Raw genomic sequence first — 16,177 nt, 5'->3', positions numbered from 1 at the left:
GTTGACAACCAGGAATAGCCACTACACCCTCAGAACCAAGTGAGGAAGAAAGAGGGAGAAAGAAAGAAGGAAAGGAGGGAGGGAGGAAGGGAGGAAGGAAGGAAGGAAGGAAGGAAGGAAGGAAAGAAGGAAGGAAGGAAAGAAGGAAGGAAAGAAGGAAGAAAGAGAGGGCATCTGTCACTGTCTAGTCAATCCCAGCATGATATGGGCAGTAGGAATGTTTATGGGCAGAAAGATGGGGTTAGGGTAGAACACAGTGATAAAGAATGCTTAGCAGGATTGAGGCAATGTGTTTCATGTCAGCACACACACAAATATCTCGTCGAATCCCACAATAGCATCATCATCACCATCATCATCATCACCACCACCACCATCATCATCATCACCACCACCACCACCATCATCATCATCATCAGCAGCAGCAGCAGCAGAAGTCATAACAGGAAGTGGAGGTGACTGAAGGCAAACATGGTCCTCTGGCCAAAGTACACCTGTATTTTCTAGAAAGTGCTTAGAGTAACATACCTGAGAAAGGTTTGGAAAATAGATGGGTATTAAAGATACAGTTATATGTTTACATCCTCCTACCATCCCAACCTTATTCATACGAAATGGCCTACGAGGCGTTACAGTGCGGTTCCCATGCGCTACATATTATGTGCACTATACCTCAATGTAGATATGTGCTAGGCCCGTACACGGTGATCTCAAGAGCAAGATGATGTGGTAGGGCAGGGAGGCATGTTTGCCTTTGCTATTATTCGCCATTTAGAGTGATGTAATAATCTGTAGTACTCTCCTGATCTGAAAATAAAGGAGAAAAAAAAGTTAAAGAATAATAAAGATTTAAATTGGCTCCCATCCTTCGCTCTCAAGTGGAAATCAGTTAGGTAACAGAACTAAGTTCTGGGCTGTTACACAACCCCTACTGACTAGGAATAGAGTCCCATCAACAACAAGAGAGTCACACCTGGCTCTAAGGAACGCAGAGCTCACAGCCACAACACACATAGATGGCAAGGGGACATTCGATGACCAGGTCAGTTGTATGTCCTCGGAGGCAGGATGTGCCAACGTGTAGGCTATTTCAACGGGATAAGAGCAAATGGTCCCTTTAGACTGTGTGTGTGTATGTATGCTGGGGCGTGAGGGTATGGGGTGTGTGGAGGGGCATGGAGAAGGTTAACTGCAGGGAAAGAGCTTGAGCTTGGGGGAGAGCAGCATTGGAGAACTTTCCTCTGATCCAGTTCCAGCGTGGCCAACAGTAGCAGATGCAATCAAGTACTGAGGGCTGTGTTGTTTATCTCGGATGCACTGTTTTAAGGCGACCCTCTAGGGATTTTAAAATTTGATTCGATTAGAGATAAGGTCTTGCTCTATTACCTAGGCTGAGACTGACTTTCCTTTTGCTTCAGCATCTGCAACAGCTGGGATGATAGCATTCAGAACTCAGCTAAGGCACCACTCGTTCCCTAGAGACCAACAGGGGACAGTGCAGGGATGACCGCTCTCCTCCCGAATTAGGGAAATGGATAGTTCACAAGGGACCCACAGAGAGACTGTCCTCGTTCGCACCAGAGATAGCCCCGAAGGAAATCCCTTGGGATGGGCTTGGAAAAATCCACGCCTAGAAACCACAGCAGGTCTTTCTGAGTCAGGATTGGAGAGCAGGAGGCTATCAGGACACAGGGAGATCCAGGACATGGGAGGGATGGGTGTTGTCTCTGGATGCCACATGGAGAGGTTCTCAGGTAGGGGACAAGTGACCTTCTACGTGGTTTCTGCTCAAGCTCAAGAGTTTTGAGTTTCATCCAGGGAACAAAGGTGTGCTCAGGAATCCACTTGTGTTTTACTTTATTTCCAAACTTCAACTGGAACATCTGCTGACAGAGAGATCCATCATTCCCATGGAGCGACCCAAGTACAGTGATGAGAACACTGTAGTGTTTTGCCTTGTAGCTGAAGGTGGAAGGAGGAGGTATGGGTAAGGCTCCCCTGTGTGAAAGACTTCCCTGTGTACTTCCCTTAATGAAGTACTTTCTTAGATGGAACCTGTCTCCTGTCCTTCTCACCACCCAGCATAGTAGCCTGGGTAGGCATTCACATTTCTTCAGGTTGTTCATTGACATATGAAAGATTCAGGCAGAACACATATGTCACAGGCATTCCTGAACTTCGTGTCTCAGTTCTGTTAAGCTCTCTCAGAGCTGAGTCCTGGGGAAAGGCTTCCAGTGGCCACACTAGGAACTGTTTGGGCTCCTTCCCTTGACTTCAGAGGACCTGTCGGTGAGAAAGTCTGAAGAGAACAGAGAGGCATGTATGAAAAGCTATGACCTCTGCGATGACCACTCGCAGGCAGCCAGTTTGGAATGCTATATTCTGGCTGAACAGACAGGAGGTCACCTTCTACTCTTCCTCTATGGCCTACATATCCACAGCGGACTTTATCAGGTCTCCAAAGTTCTGATGTTGGGGCACAGGCCAAGTGGATCAATGGGAGTTTTACCCTACCCCCTATCCCAACACAAGTTTTGAAGCTGTGACGATTTTGGATCGAGTTGCCTGTCCATAGATAACCATCATCTTGGAACATTCAGTGCCTTGTGACTTTTGTCTAAGTAATTGCTATGGTCCCAAGAGTCACTTCTGAAGTTCTGAAGTGTGTCAGTATTTTGTGACACATCCTTGGTACGCAGACTAGCTAGTGTAGATCTCCATCTATGTCAGTCTTTCCTGGCAGGTTAGAGAAACCTCTGGGGCAACCAACTTACTCAGTTTGATCATCCAGGTGTAGAGTGTAGTACCCTTTGTCTGAGCTTAAATTAAAAGACCACAGTCCAAGGGTCTGCTTCTCCATCAGAATGCTAGGCTATGAACTTGGCATTTGAAATCACCTGTGAGTTTGAGGCAGACAGAAAAGTGTTGGTTGTGGTACTGGGAGAATGGGTTCCTCTTTCTGTACTTCCTGCCCTAGGGCTTTGGAGTAGAGTTCTCTTAAATCCATCTTTCACATGGATGTGATATCATCTACCCTGTATATAATGGAGGGTTAAACAGAATAATTATCACGCCTGGCATCCAAATGATGCCCGGTACTTATGCCAAGGCCCCTCTACCCTTGATAACAGGGTTACTCCTTCTCTAAGTAGAACGTTTTTCAGGTAGTGTCCTGAAGTGTCGCTGTTAATGGACATTCAGAGGGATATGGAATTTCTCTGTTTAATTCGTGTTGTCTTCTCACTTTAAAATGTAGAGTGACATCTTGTAGCACCTCACAACATTGAGCTTTCAAAAGTCTTTGTTGAGCAACAAATGCAAAGAATATTCTTATTAATGCACGTTCTTATAAATGAAGCATCTCTCATCAAATATTCCTATGTAGCAGTCAGAGAAGCCGGCACAGTGGTTAGCAGGGACATTTCCCACAGGTAGCATGGGATGGCAGAGGCAGGGGAGATCCTTCAGTTTTGCGTCATGGTTTTGGTCTCTAGCATGAGCAGTGAGTGGTGTAGTTTCTGCTCTGGAACCTGTCAGAACTCCCATGTAGCTGATCCTTGTAGGAGACTCCCCTTGAAGTCCACGGGGGTTCTTTGAATGGAAGATATGCAAATAAGATTCAGGCCTGATGTAATCTTGGTATGAGGGACTGCTCACCCAAATATTAGCGTTTTAGCCTGGAAACTAGGGTTTGATCATGAGATAAAAGAATTCTTCCTTTCCTTCCATAAGGCACACGGTACACCGACAACCAAAACATTACTATGTGCACACCCAGGAGAGGACAAGCCTGCTAATTACTGAATAGACCTAATTAAGCCTTAGATAGGCTCTGTCGAGCTTCATTTTTTATCTTAAACATATGAATAGGACAAACATTCCCAATTTCGGGGCAAGTAGCTAAATGAAAAACAAAGCAACCCCCGCCCCGCAACAATGTTACTCTCTGGAAATATCACTCATATGATGTAGTAATTTAGAAAAATATATCTATTAGAGATAGTTAGAGATATATGTATGTTTTTTTTTGGTTGGAAAAGCTTCGCCGACGAGGCACAAAGCTGAAAATTGTAGACAGGTTAAGTAAATTAAATCACTCACTGTCTTTTTTCCCTTCCTCTTCTTTCTTCAATGACTTTAAAAGTTAAAGGTAATTTGCAAAGAAAATGCTCAGTTTGAATTGGTTTGTAATATCTGTTAATGATCTTGGAAAAAAAAATTCACGCACTCTCAGTTCTCTCCCCAAGGGAACTCCAGTGTGCTTTTGGGAAAAATTTCCAAAGTCTCAAATGTCATTAGCTAGTGATTTTCTTGAAGTAAAAAGCCAGGAAAAAAATTATATAAGGTATACAAGTGCACAGGACAATCACTCTGATGCATAATGTCTGTGTTTCTTTCATAATGTTTCATATCTAAAACTGCAGCAATTGAAAGCCAAGCTTCTAAGCTCTAGAACTGCATGAGTTAGCTCGGTGTAGTCATCCCTTCTGTTTATTTCACACGTATATTGCGTTCTTTCGAATATTTATAGATTGTTGTTGTAAAAACAGTAGTGTTAGGAACAATTTTGATCATGTTCCTTGCATTTACCTTTTAGAAACACAAGGTGTAACTTAAATACAGACCTACAGGTGCTGCCTCCCCAGGTTAAAACAATAACTTGCTTCAGAGCATTCAGCCAGGTGCCTGGAGTGGAGGTGCGAACACTAGGCAGACTGGAGAGCTGTTCGGTATTAGGTAACCGTACTGTGAAACACTATATTAAGGGGGAAATATCCCCTTGACCCCCGGCTGGTGGTGGGCATTTGCCTGTATGCACAGGAGGCTTTGTAATGCAGTGCTACTTCCGTGTAACTGCAGATTCCATCCTGGCTGCTGGAGTTGGTATGGGGGAGGAGCTGGATTTCACTAGCTCTTGCTGTGTTGTCACTCAGGGTCGGGCTTGTTCAGATATACATTGTATACATTGCATGAGCAAGCGCTTTGTACAGAGTCTCTATTTGTTGCTTTTTAAACTCATTTTGCATACTAGCAAACCCTACATGATTGTTCTTAGTTTTTGTTTAAGTATAACAATTTTATGAATTTGAGAATTTCATGTATACATACAATATATTTTGATCATATTTATTCCATATTTTTCTGCCTAACTCCTCCCATATCTGTCTACCCCTCTCAACTTCAAGTCTTTTTTTTTTTTTTTTTAAATAACCAACTGATTCACATTTGTGCTGTTTATATACTTGTGGTGGTGGTGGTGGTGGTGGTGGTGGTGGTGGTGGTGGTGGTGGTGGTGTGGTCTACTGGATGTTGGTTGGTTGACCTATCTGGGATCACACCATTAAAGAAAACCAACTCTTCTTCCTTTAGAAGCTGCAAACAGTCAATAGACACGTTAGAATGTGATCTGGCTTGGTCTCACGCAGGCAACCACTGTGCTGTGTGTGGCGTGGGGGCGAGGGGGGCAAGGGGGTGCTGGTCACATCATGTCCACAAGCATTGTTTTGCTCTGGTTGCTTTTGACCTTGAGCTCTTAAAAGGTTCCTCTTCCCCTTTGCATGATGGTCTCTAAGCCTTCAGGAAAGGGTGTGATACAGAATTTCCACTGTGACTGACCACTCCAATGATGTTAACCAATTATAAGTTTCTGTACTAACTGCCATTATATTGTCCTTATCTTTCTTACGTCGAATCTTTAGTTCTCTCTCTCTCTCTCTCTTTCTCTCTCTCTCTTTCTCTTCTCTCAGTTCATTGTAAGACATTCTCTCCCTCTGAGTCTAGCTGGGCTAAATCCACTCTTCCTGTTTTCTATCTATTTCACACACACACACATGTTGAGTGACATCATGAAGCAAAAAAGAACATTTGGAATGTTTAAATTAGGGCTTCGTTGGAGTTCCACATATGGAAGATGTGAAGAGCGCAAATGTGGCATTCAGCGCATTGATCCGACATTAACACATTCCCTAACCACGCCCACCCACGACAGGAAAAGTAAGATCAATGACTGATATTCCCAATTGCTCCTATGATGAAATGCTATCTTCTTTTTCCCCAAAGGCACCCACATCCTAATTTTTGACACCATAGATTTGTTTTTCTTCTCCCCCTCTTTCTCTCTTTGAAGTTCATATGAGAGGAACCACACGGGAGATAGTCATTTAAGAAATTATTTTGCTATGCAAGATATTCTTAACATGGAATAGATATTCATCCATGTTTCTCTCAATATTATGTTGGCTACAATTGTAGTAAATTTTTTTTTCTTATTTTGTCCACAAAATACCATATATTACAAAAGTGTGACCATCTTATTTTCATGAATGCTTCAGTTGTTTTGAGTTCTAGATGATTTGAGAGAGCTCTCCTGTAGGCGTTCCTGAGCGCATCTTGCTGAGTATGTGCATGCGTTATGTTTAGTCTATATTTACACAGAACAGGAAATTACTAAATTGTAGGGCAGAGCTGTTCAATGTTCGTATATAACGCTGAGTATGCATACCTTTCCAAAGAGACCGTGTCAGTCTTGAGCAGTGAATATGGCTGCTCCGGGGGAGGCTCTGTCCGTGCTTACTAGTCATTCTGGCAGCATGCAGTAGACTGGCATGGGGATTTTAGGTCTTCTGGTTGTTGTCTTTTCTTAGTATTCTTTTCAAGTTGCCTGCTCTCTCTCTCTCTCTCTCTCTCTCTCTCTCTCTCTCTCTCTCTCTCTGCATGCTACCACATGCATGTGGTAACTAGAGGAGAACATGGGGTGTCTTTAATAGTCTCTGCCTCATTCTTTTGAGATGGATTGTCTCACTGAGCCTCAGGCTCACTCTTTTGTCTAGGTTGTCTGGTCAGTGTCTCTTGGAATCCACCCGACTTTGGCTCTACCGTACTGGGGTGCAGGAAGCTGCATTTAGCCCATAAGTGGGCGATGAGGATTCAAAATCAGGTTTTTATGCTTGTGAGGCAAGTGTGCTTCTCCACCCAGCCATTGCTCCAGCCCAGACTGCTTATTTTAATATTGAATTTTCATCTCTTCTTGCTGATTTGTATGAGATGTGTATGTAATTTACATATGCATCTCTTATGGTTTTAAGTTTCAAGTGTTGAGGATGTTACAAGCCTTCTGAACTTGTCTTTTCACTTTCTTTACAGTTTCTGTGGATGGGTTAATTTCTTTAAGGTTGGTACCTTTGTTATCTGGAGAGAGTTTTTTCCTTATTTCCGGGCTATAAAAGCATCTTAATGTTTTTATATTAAGTTTTCTAGTAATAGTATAGTAATGTAATGTAAATAGTCTAGTATAGTAANNTTTTCTAGTAAGTTTGCTATTTCACTTTCTATTTTTAAATACACAGTCTACATGGCCTTCACTCCACCACCCCTCCGCCTCTTTTCATTCCGTTCTCCAATTTCTGTATTTTCCCTGTCCGGTATTTCTTTCTTGTGACCAGGACTGAATCCCAAAGATTCTGTGAATGCCAAATGTTCTACACCACAGGGCTGTATTCCTGGCCGATGGCACTGACCAAGGTAGCCCTTCTGTTGTGTCCGCTTCTGCACAGATCACAGGAAAGGCCTCTTTCCCCAGTGCTCTGCATTGACATTGTTACCATAAGTTAAATACTCCCTGCGTGCACACTGGTGGTATGTCCTTTCCTCTTTATTCTGTCCGTGTGACAAGTTATTCAGCGGGTTTCACTCACACTTTCACCATTTCATACACATACACAACAGCTTTTAGTTGTTTGCACACTCCATTCCTGCCCTCTTCCACAGGAACTCTTCTACCCAACACAGTCCCTGCCTGCTTTCCTCTCTTTTTTTCCAATAGGTTTTTTTGAATGTTAACCAACCTTGTATTTTGGATGAAACCCAACTTGGATGTGAAGGTTTTATTTTACATCCCGTTGCATATGTTTTCTTCATTTTGGCAATATGCACTCTTATAACGATGTCTGTGAATTAAGTGTGACTACAATTTTTGGTAATGTCCTTGTCTGTCACGTCATCAAGTTCAGACTGTAAAGCGAGAGAAGAGATATATTTTCTTCATATTTCGGTCAAAAGGAACACCCCGGAAGTCTCGGGAACACCCCGGAAGTCTCGGGAACACACCGGAAGTCTAGGGAACACACTGGAAGTCTAGTTCAGCAGAGCAGTCTAAGAGCGTACACTGAGCGCTCGCCACAGCTTTCCCTCCTTTCAACCGCCTGTGTATTTTAACTTAGACTTGAAGTGGGAAGCTGGCTCTGTATGAGGTCTGCATAGGAAAGTAAAACTGGACTGTTTGCTGAGTTACCAAACGCCGTTCAACAGTATACGCTTATGTCAGCGGCTGGGATTAGTTACTCCGTTTTGATTTTGGAAGCCACGAGCCATGGCCATGTAGGTTTAAAAGAAAGCCTACATTAGGAGAAACCTCCCGGGGTAAGAGATTGAACCATCAGCCAAAACATGGTCCTCATGGTGAATCTTCAAAGCTGTTTGTTTGTTTGTTTGTTTTTTTTTTTTAATCTCTGACTTTGATGCTTCAGGCACTTCTCCTGAGAAATAATTTTAAAAACAGGCTCCAGTCCTATGCTGTATAGGACCCTCCTTTCTCCGTTGGTGTCACCCTAGCGCAGGGCCAACCTGTTATCACTAATAGGCTGGATTCCGTCCTGGTCAGCTGATCACATTAACCCCTTACTGAAAACCCTGAGCTGGTTTTGTATTCTTTTGCAATGCGAATGTAATTGGGCACTGGTTCGTTCACCTATGACCTGCAATTTTTTTTAAAAAGATTTATTCATTTATTTAATGTACGTGAGTACACTGTTGTTGTCTTCAGACACACCAGAAGAAGGCATCAGATGCCGTTACAGATGGTTGTGAGCCACCATGTGGTTGCTGGGAATCGAACTCATGATCTCTGGAAGAGCAGTCAGTGTTCTTAACCACTAAGCCATCTCTCCAGCCCGACCTGCAGTTTTTATCTGTGTAGGCTGCTTTAGCACATCCAATCCTTAGACTAGAGAATTTCTTGTTTCGTGCTGTTGAGGATCAAACCAGAACCTTCTGCCTGCCAGGCAAGTACTCTGCCTCACAGCCTCACTCTTGATCAGGGACTGGATAGTTTATAAATACAAGAAAGGTACTTATTGCTCATAGTTTTAGAAGTGGGGAAAGTCTCAAGTGCCAACAGCTGCAGTGTCCAGTTAGGGCCTTATAAATGGTGTCTTGGCTGCATTCTTGCATGGTGGAAGATGTAGAGAGCCAGTTTGTGCCTTTTTGTTTGTTTGTTTGTTTGCTTGTTTTGCCATGAGGGCACTACTCTCATTCATGAAGGTATAGGAGGCCTTTAACCAAAGGCCCCACCTCTTAACAATGTCACAGTCTGTATGGGCAAAACCACTCTGCTAAAGAGTTTTTATTCACACAACCTAGAGTAACCTGGGAGAGGGAACTGAATAATCGCTGCAGTCTTGGTATATATGGCCATATCTGTGAGAGATTATTTCAATTGACTGTTGTGGGAAGGCCCAGCCCACAGTGGCTTGCCCCTTCCCTAGGCAGATGGGCCTTGGCTGTATAAGAAAGCCAGCTGAACACGAGCCCGAGAAGCAGCCCAGTAAGCAGCATTCTCCGAGGTTTCTGCTTCAGGTCTTGCCTGGTTTCCCTCAGTGATGGACCTGCACATGTAAGGTGAAATAAGCTCTTTCCTCCCCTAAGTGGCTTTTGGTCGGTGGTGTTTATTTTTATTTTTAATTTATTTATATCCATTTTATGTGCGTCGGTGTTTTGCCTATATGTATGTCTGTGTGAGGTTGTCAGATCTTGGAGTTACCGACAGTTGTGAGCAGCCGTGTGGGTGCTGGGATTTGAACCTGAGTCTTCTGGAAGAGCAGTCAGTAGGTAGTTTTCAGAGAGAGGTTAACATGGCCAGAATTCCATTTAAGAGTCAACAGTTGAGTGCCTGAGAAAGAGTGGATCAGCATCCAGACCGAGTACTGGAATAAAGCAGGAACCTGAGAAGGCACCAATATTCAAACTACAGCACCTGCCTGTGCCTTGGCTCCCCAGCTTGCTTTCTTGGCTACTCTGGTCTCTGGTTGCTTACTCTTATTCTACTCTGGCTGTGTCTACTGCTAGCCGTCTGTGAGCCAGGGTTCTTAGTGTCCCAGCTTCTGTTCATGCTGATCTTTCTTCCTACAACAAACTGTCTATGCATTTTCCACTCTTGAATAATAACTAAGCTTAGGCTAGGTAGCCTTGTCTCCATCCAGCTGGGGCTGCTGGCTCGTAGTTCTGCCCACGATTTGTCTGGGAGAGAAGACAGATGTGGAACTGCTTGTGGCAGAGTGTTGGCCCCAGTGATCTGGATGGATCTGGAATTTTCTGGGTGTTTGTGTGTAGGAGGGGGGTAGTTGTTCAAGTAACGTTTATAGATACACACAGCACAGACCACAGCAGCCAGCTGTCCGCGCTGGGTTTCATTTTGTTTCTTTGTATAAGACCGGGGTGGAAGTAAGAGGTCTACCTGCACAATCTGCCTGAAGGTTGGAGGCCAAGGCTGGGGGGATTCTGTAATTCTGTATCTTAGTGCTCTCCCTGTGTAACCAAGTGCAGTCCACTTATTAAAAATCTTCTTATGATGGATGCCACCATTTACTGAATAGATTAGCAACAGGGTTCTTCTGTGAAGGTAGATTTCTCCTGAGCAATTTAAAAATTCAAACAAAAAAGAGAGTCCTGCTTAAAAGGCAAATTGAACAAGATCCTGCCCCTGTCTCTTATTAATAAAAGAGTTTACACAGAAACTCTTTAAGAGGGTATGTGAGGGATTCACAAGGATCATTAAAGTCTACTAGACATTCACTTTCACTGTGTAAAATTGGCCGTGTCCTCAAGATGGTATCACATAAAAATGGGCTTTCTGAGGCTCTTCTCTGTGAATGGGCTCTGGCTGCACAGTGGGGCATTCATTTTATTTGGCCCATTTATTGCAAGTACATTCTAAATTTGGCCTTAATTATTTTTCCTTTCACAAAAAATATTTTGTGGGATCTTTTTGAACCCTGACTACTTCCTTCTTGCCCCTTAAAACAGAAGCCAGGAGTGTTATTTTTGTTCTCTTCTAATTAAAATAATTGCTTGGTTCCTTTTAACTAGCTTCATGCAGTTATTAGCCTAATACATGGATGGGTGCCATGGGGTGCTTGAGGAACGACATGAAAAGTGATCACGCAGCTTCACACGAGAAAGAGTCCGTGGTGCCAGGGAGAATGATTTTCTTTCAGAAGGCGTTTCAGAAGGGCCTTTCGTAAACCTGCCCTCCCACACCCGCATTGAAGACTGTTCAATGAAAGAATAGTTCTGTCTCTTTCTGAAGGTGTACAGCCAACACAGTCCGATCTGAAGAGGACCACTTGATATGCTGAGCACAGCACAAAGACCTGGGTCTGGCTTTAATCTCTGCCCCTGCTTTGTCTTTCAGAATAACTGCCATGGAAGGATGCTCCTCCTGCCAATTGGCACTTATCAATGACATCGAGGGAGAGGGACAGAGTGCCTAGGTATGAGCCTTCATCAAGTGGTATGAAGGCCCTACCCCAACAGAAAGTGCTCATGTGAAGAAATGATGCTTTGGACAAGACTTTCCTCCAAGTTGGTCCTATCCAGGGGTTGGCAAATAGGGTCCCTGGACATCATCCTTGTTGCGTACTCTTATGAATAAAGTTCTATAGGACACAGACCTGCCCACTGTTTTCTGTATGGTTTATAGTGTTAGTGTATTTACACGGCACCAAATGGCTGTGGCACAGACTGTATGGTCTTAGAAGCCTCGCTGTTCTGTACAGAGGAAGTTTAGGTCCTGATGTCTGTCATTTAGTTCAGTATGTATCTATTAAACGCCACTGACGACATAGATACACATGTAGCAACTTTCCTTTGTTAGCTTCCCCCGCCCCCAGCCCACCTCTGCACCCTGCTCTGCCACTGGAGATGGTATCTTGGGCTGAGGACTATGTTACTTGCCTCTTGTACACATTTTTACAACAGCCTTCATTTAACAAAACTGATCATGGCCCATGGTGATTCACTAATTTTATGAGTAGAAGTGGCATGCCAAGGGAAAGAAGCAAAGATTTAGGGGGGAGAAGTCAGGGTTAGAGATAACCATGGTTAGTTAGCTCAGTGGCAGATGCAGATCATGGCAGGCACTCCCTCTGTCTGTAACCACGGAGAGCTAGACACGGCAGGAACTGTGGATAGATGACGTCTTTATTGATGATGTCTGTACTTTAAGGTTGATATCGTACAGTTATGCTTCCAAACCAAAAGATGGACATCTCTGCTGGGTGTGGTGCCACACAGATCTGAAATCCTAGTGTTCTAGATACCCATATTTTTGGACAGCTTAAGCTACATGTTGTGATGCTCTCTTAAAATATGAACACACATGGTCCCCAGTTGGTTGAATCCATCAATAAAACCATGTATTTTCTAAATAATAAGCTATTGTATTGGTGGTTAATAGTATCTATAATAATATCTATAGTAATATTATCTATAGAAGCATGTTATCATCTCTATTGGGCATGTGAGGAGTAAGGTAGCTTGGCAGGCAGGCTCTACAGGGCAGATCTTAGACTTTATGTTGCCATTCTTTCTAATACGCTGTTTGTTTACATCATGTGTCTTTTAGAAAGGTCCTGTACTTAGCTGGGCTGCTAAGCAGTGGAACACCTTGTCTAGCAGGTGTGAGTCCCTTTGTTTGGTTCCTAGCACCGGGGAAACTCCCACAGTTCCACAACAGTTCCTTCAGCCCTTAGGTTGCTTTGTTCAGATGTCCATTCATTGTCTGTTATTGTTTGAGAGCTGGCTGTGAGTTGGGAAACATGGACGTTTTCAGGCTTGCTGATGCTATGTAAAGAAGAGCTGGAAGACTCCATAAATCATTTTGATCTTGTACTCATGTCTAGAATCTTCTAGAAGTACAGAGGTTCGCCTGTGGAATTTCCCCAGCTGGAGTTGGTTCTTCTCTGTGCAGGGGAGAGTTCCGAGACTTGGGGGGGCCCCTCTACCTGCTGGAATTTGACTTGGACTGTGCTTCCAAAGAACCCGTAGAAAAATCTGGGTCCCAAATATGGCAGTAACAGGAGGTAGTGGAAACTTTAGAGATCTGGAACCTAATGAACAGTCTTCCAGACATTGAAGGTATGCCACCGAGGAGGAGAGTGTAGGGTTTTCCTCCTCCTATCACTGCAGCTATGAGACAAAGAATCCTGCTTTGTTCTGTAACCTCCACCAGAAATGTGCTGCCTCACAGCGAGGGCAAAGTAGCAGGGTTGGCCTGTCACAGGCTGAAAAGCTCCAAACCCACAAACCTTTTCTCTCTTAAAGTTGATTATCTCAGGTGTTCTGCTACAGTATCACGGCCATTACACAATGTGTTGTCCTGACACTTTGTTCAGATTGTGTGTCTGTCTCCACATCTTTATGTATGTTTAAGCCAAAAGAGAAAAAGAAAGAGCACTGAAATTTGGGGAGCGTGTCGCTCTAGCTATGAATAGACAGAGACAACATAGGGTTGGGCGATTGAAAGTACTCTGTTCAAGGAAATCTCTCTGAGAGAAATGATCCAATATGAACTGTCCAGCTCATTAACCCTTGATTAACGATCAAGTTCCACTCATTGGATCTTATACTCTTGGAGATGGTGGTGGAGTATTAAGAAGATGCCTCCAGTAATGTACGTACATTCCTCGTGTTTGTAGAAGAGGTGTATCGATGGTTTCTGTTGCTTTGGTATTTGTTCTTTAAACTAGAGAAGTTTGATGTTGTTTCAGAGTGATTGGCTGCCTGCCTATTCTTTTCAGAACCTAAAAGTTTTTCAGAGATTCTGAAACAAAGGAACCAACAAAGTTGCCTGGTAGAAAAAAAAAATCAAACTTCCAGATTCTTTGATTGCACAAGCATCACCTCTGAGGGGTATAGTAGAAAGTTCTATCTTTTCTCCATCTATAGGCAGGAACAACTCCACAGCCTGCATATTCTGAGATCTGTCGACGTTGCTTCCCAGAAATGCTCAGGACCCAGGACATTGCCCATTGGAGAAGTGCAGGTTGCTTTTGCATACCAGAAGCATATTTGTGGCATAAGTGTAGCTATACTTAGTGACTCTTCAGTGAGTTCCTCTGCAGTGAACTTGGACACACTCATCAGTCTGTGTAGGTTTCTCTTAGCAGAGTGAACTTCTGTTCATCTTGGTTACTTTCTTATTGCTGTTGTAAGACAATATGACCAAGGCAACTTATAAAAGAAAGCATTTATTTTGCAGCCCATGTTCCAGAGGGCAGTAGAGTCTATGGCCATTGTATCAGGGGGCATGGCAGCAGGCGGGTAGGCATGGTGCTAGAGCAGTAGCTGAAAGCTCACATCTGATCTATAAGCACGAGGCAGTGACAGTTAATTGGGAATTGCATGGGCTTTTGGAACCTTAAAACTTACCCCAAGTAACACACCTCCAAAGAGGCCATGTAGTGGCTTGAATATGCTTGGCTTAGGGAGTGGCACTATTAGGAGGTGTGGTCATGTTGGCAGAAGTGTGTCACTGTGGGTGTGGATTTTAAGACCCTCATCCTAGCTGCCTGGAAGTCAGTCTTCTCCTGTTTGTCTTCGGAACAAGATTTTGAACTCTTAGCTCCTCCCATACCATGCCTGTTTATAAAAAATAAAATTCTGTTTATTTCCTAATTGCATCCACAGAAGAGGTATCCTACCTCCAAATTCACACTGTTGGACATTTTTTTTTTTTCAGGTTGGAAGTGAACTTTTTAACAAAGTGTAAATCCCATATATTTTCTTGGTGTTTCAGCCTCTCTTTTCACAATTAAGCAACACCCTGAAAGAGGTAAAATCTCTTCAAAAACTCTAGGAATCCTTGTAGTATGGCTTCTATCATTGCTCCCACTCTTGGCACGTAAACTTGTCTTCCTGCTTTACAAATAGTACTTTGGGCTAACCAGAAAAGGAGAGATGGAGGAAACCTCATGTGATGCGTCCTGATGGAGAGGTTGGTCTTGGAGCAGGAAGAGTTTTAGGCACAAGAGTTGGACCCCAAAGAGAAGGAACAAACAGAATGGTATGTTATTGATGTGGGAAGAGGGTACAGAAGCAGGACCAAGAGAAGAATTAGAAGAGCAAGAGAATGAGGAGTGGGCAAGCAGCTCCTTTTATAGTGAGTCAGAATGCCAACACTCATTGATGGGAGAAAGGAGCCAGAGTAGGAGGGAGGGACCAGCCGTAGAGCCTAAGGAGTGGCTCTGTTGTGTGTATTCTGTGAGATCCATTGCAGGCAAGAAGGGGATTAATCATTCTAAGCTGGTGGTGAACTTGGCACTGGGCAGGCAGTGCATAGGGAAATCTTAACTCTCGACAGTGTGTTTGGTTTTCACCACAACAGTGTGGGCAGATGCGCTAGGCTAACTTTGCTGTTAGATTTAGGTGTGGCCCTCTCTGATTAGCTGTAATTTTAGTTTTTATACGTATCAAACATGGGCCATTCTTACCCATGAAAATTGCCTGCATATAGTTGAAGTTTATTACTATATTTAATTATTATTACTATCACTACTTTTCTTTTTAGTTTGGTGGAGGAAGCTTTGTAGATAGGAGCTATGCCAGCTCCCTCTAAATAAGCTATAGTTATCTTTCTTAATTCAGGGGCAGAGAGTGTGCCAGGAACTCAGGTATGGTCTGCTCAAGTAGGTATGATAGTCATTTCACCAATGCAACCAGAGACTGGCTTAACTTTGCTTTTTCCATTGAAGAGCAGGCAGTATTTACTTGCATTATGCTGATTTTTGGTCGAAAGACTCGTTCAGACTCAGGAATAAATGGCTGTGCAAAAGCACATTGTCCTCATCACCAGAAGAACCCAACAGAGTGAGCCTGTTTGCAGACAGTGTGCTGTAGGCGAGAAAGCAAAGCCACTCCTTCGGCACACTTGAATAGCTTCAGTTTTATACAGCACTGAGGTCTGTGGTCAGATCTCGCAGGCTGATACCAGTCAGTTGTGCCGGGTGTGTCCTGAGCCTTCCACTAGTAGCTTTTACCTTAAAAGCCAACATGGAGGAAGTCTACGCAGTTGGAAGCGTTTCTCTTTGTGTCTCTGTCAGGCAGCACTGATATGGATTTGATT

General features: G+C 43.5%; 1 long non-coding RNA gene across 4 annotated transcripts in view; it reads left to right on the top strand.

The window, feature by feature from the left end:
- Positions 1-11,725, top strand: part of LOC110322466 — a 46,088-nt gene extending 34,363 nt beyond the window's left edge. For all 4 annotated transcript variants that reach the window (XR_003843921.1, XR_003843919.1, XR_002380568.2 and 1 more), the window contains one exon: positions 11,468-11,725. This is a non-coding gene — a long non-coding RNA (uncharacterized LOC110322466). The remainder of the gene's footprint in view (positions 1-11,467) is intronic.
- Positions 11,726-16,177: the final 4,452 nt, after the last annotated feature.

Source organism: Mus pahari, chromosome 5 (assembly GCF_900095145.1).
Source record: "Mus pahari chromosome 5, PAHARI_EIJ_v1.1, whole genome shotgun sequence".
In the NCBI taxonomy this organism is placed as follows: domain Eukaryota; kingdom Metazoa; phylum Chordata; class Mammalia; order Rodentia; family Muridae; genus Mus; species Mus pahari.
Note: the sequence above shows the minus strand (reverse complement) of the source record. Positions and strands in the feature narration are given on the sequence as shown.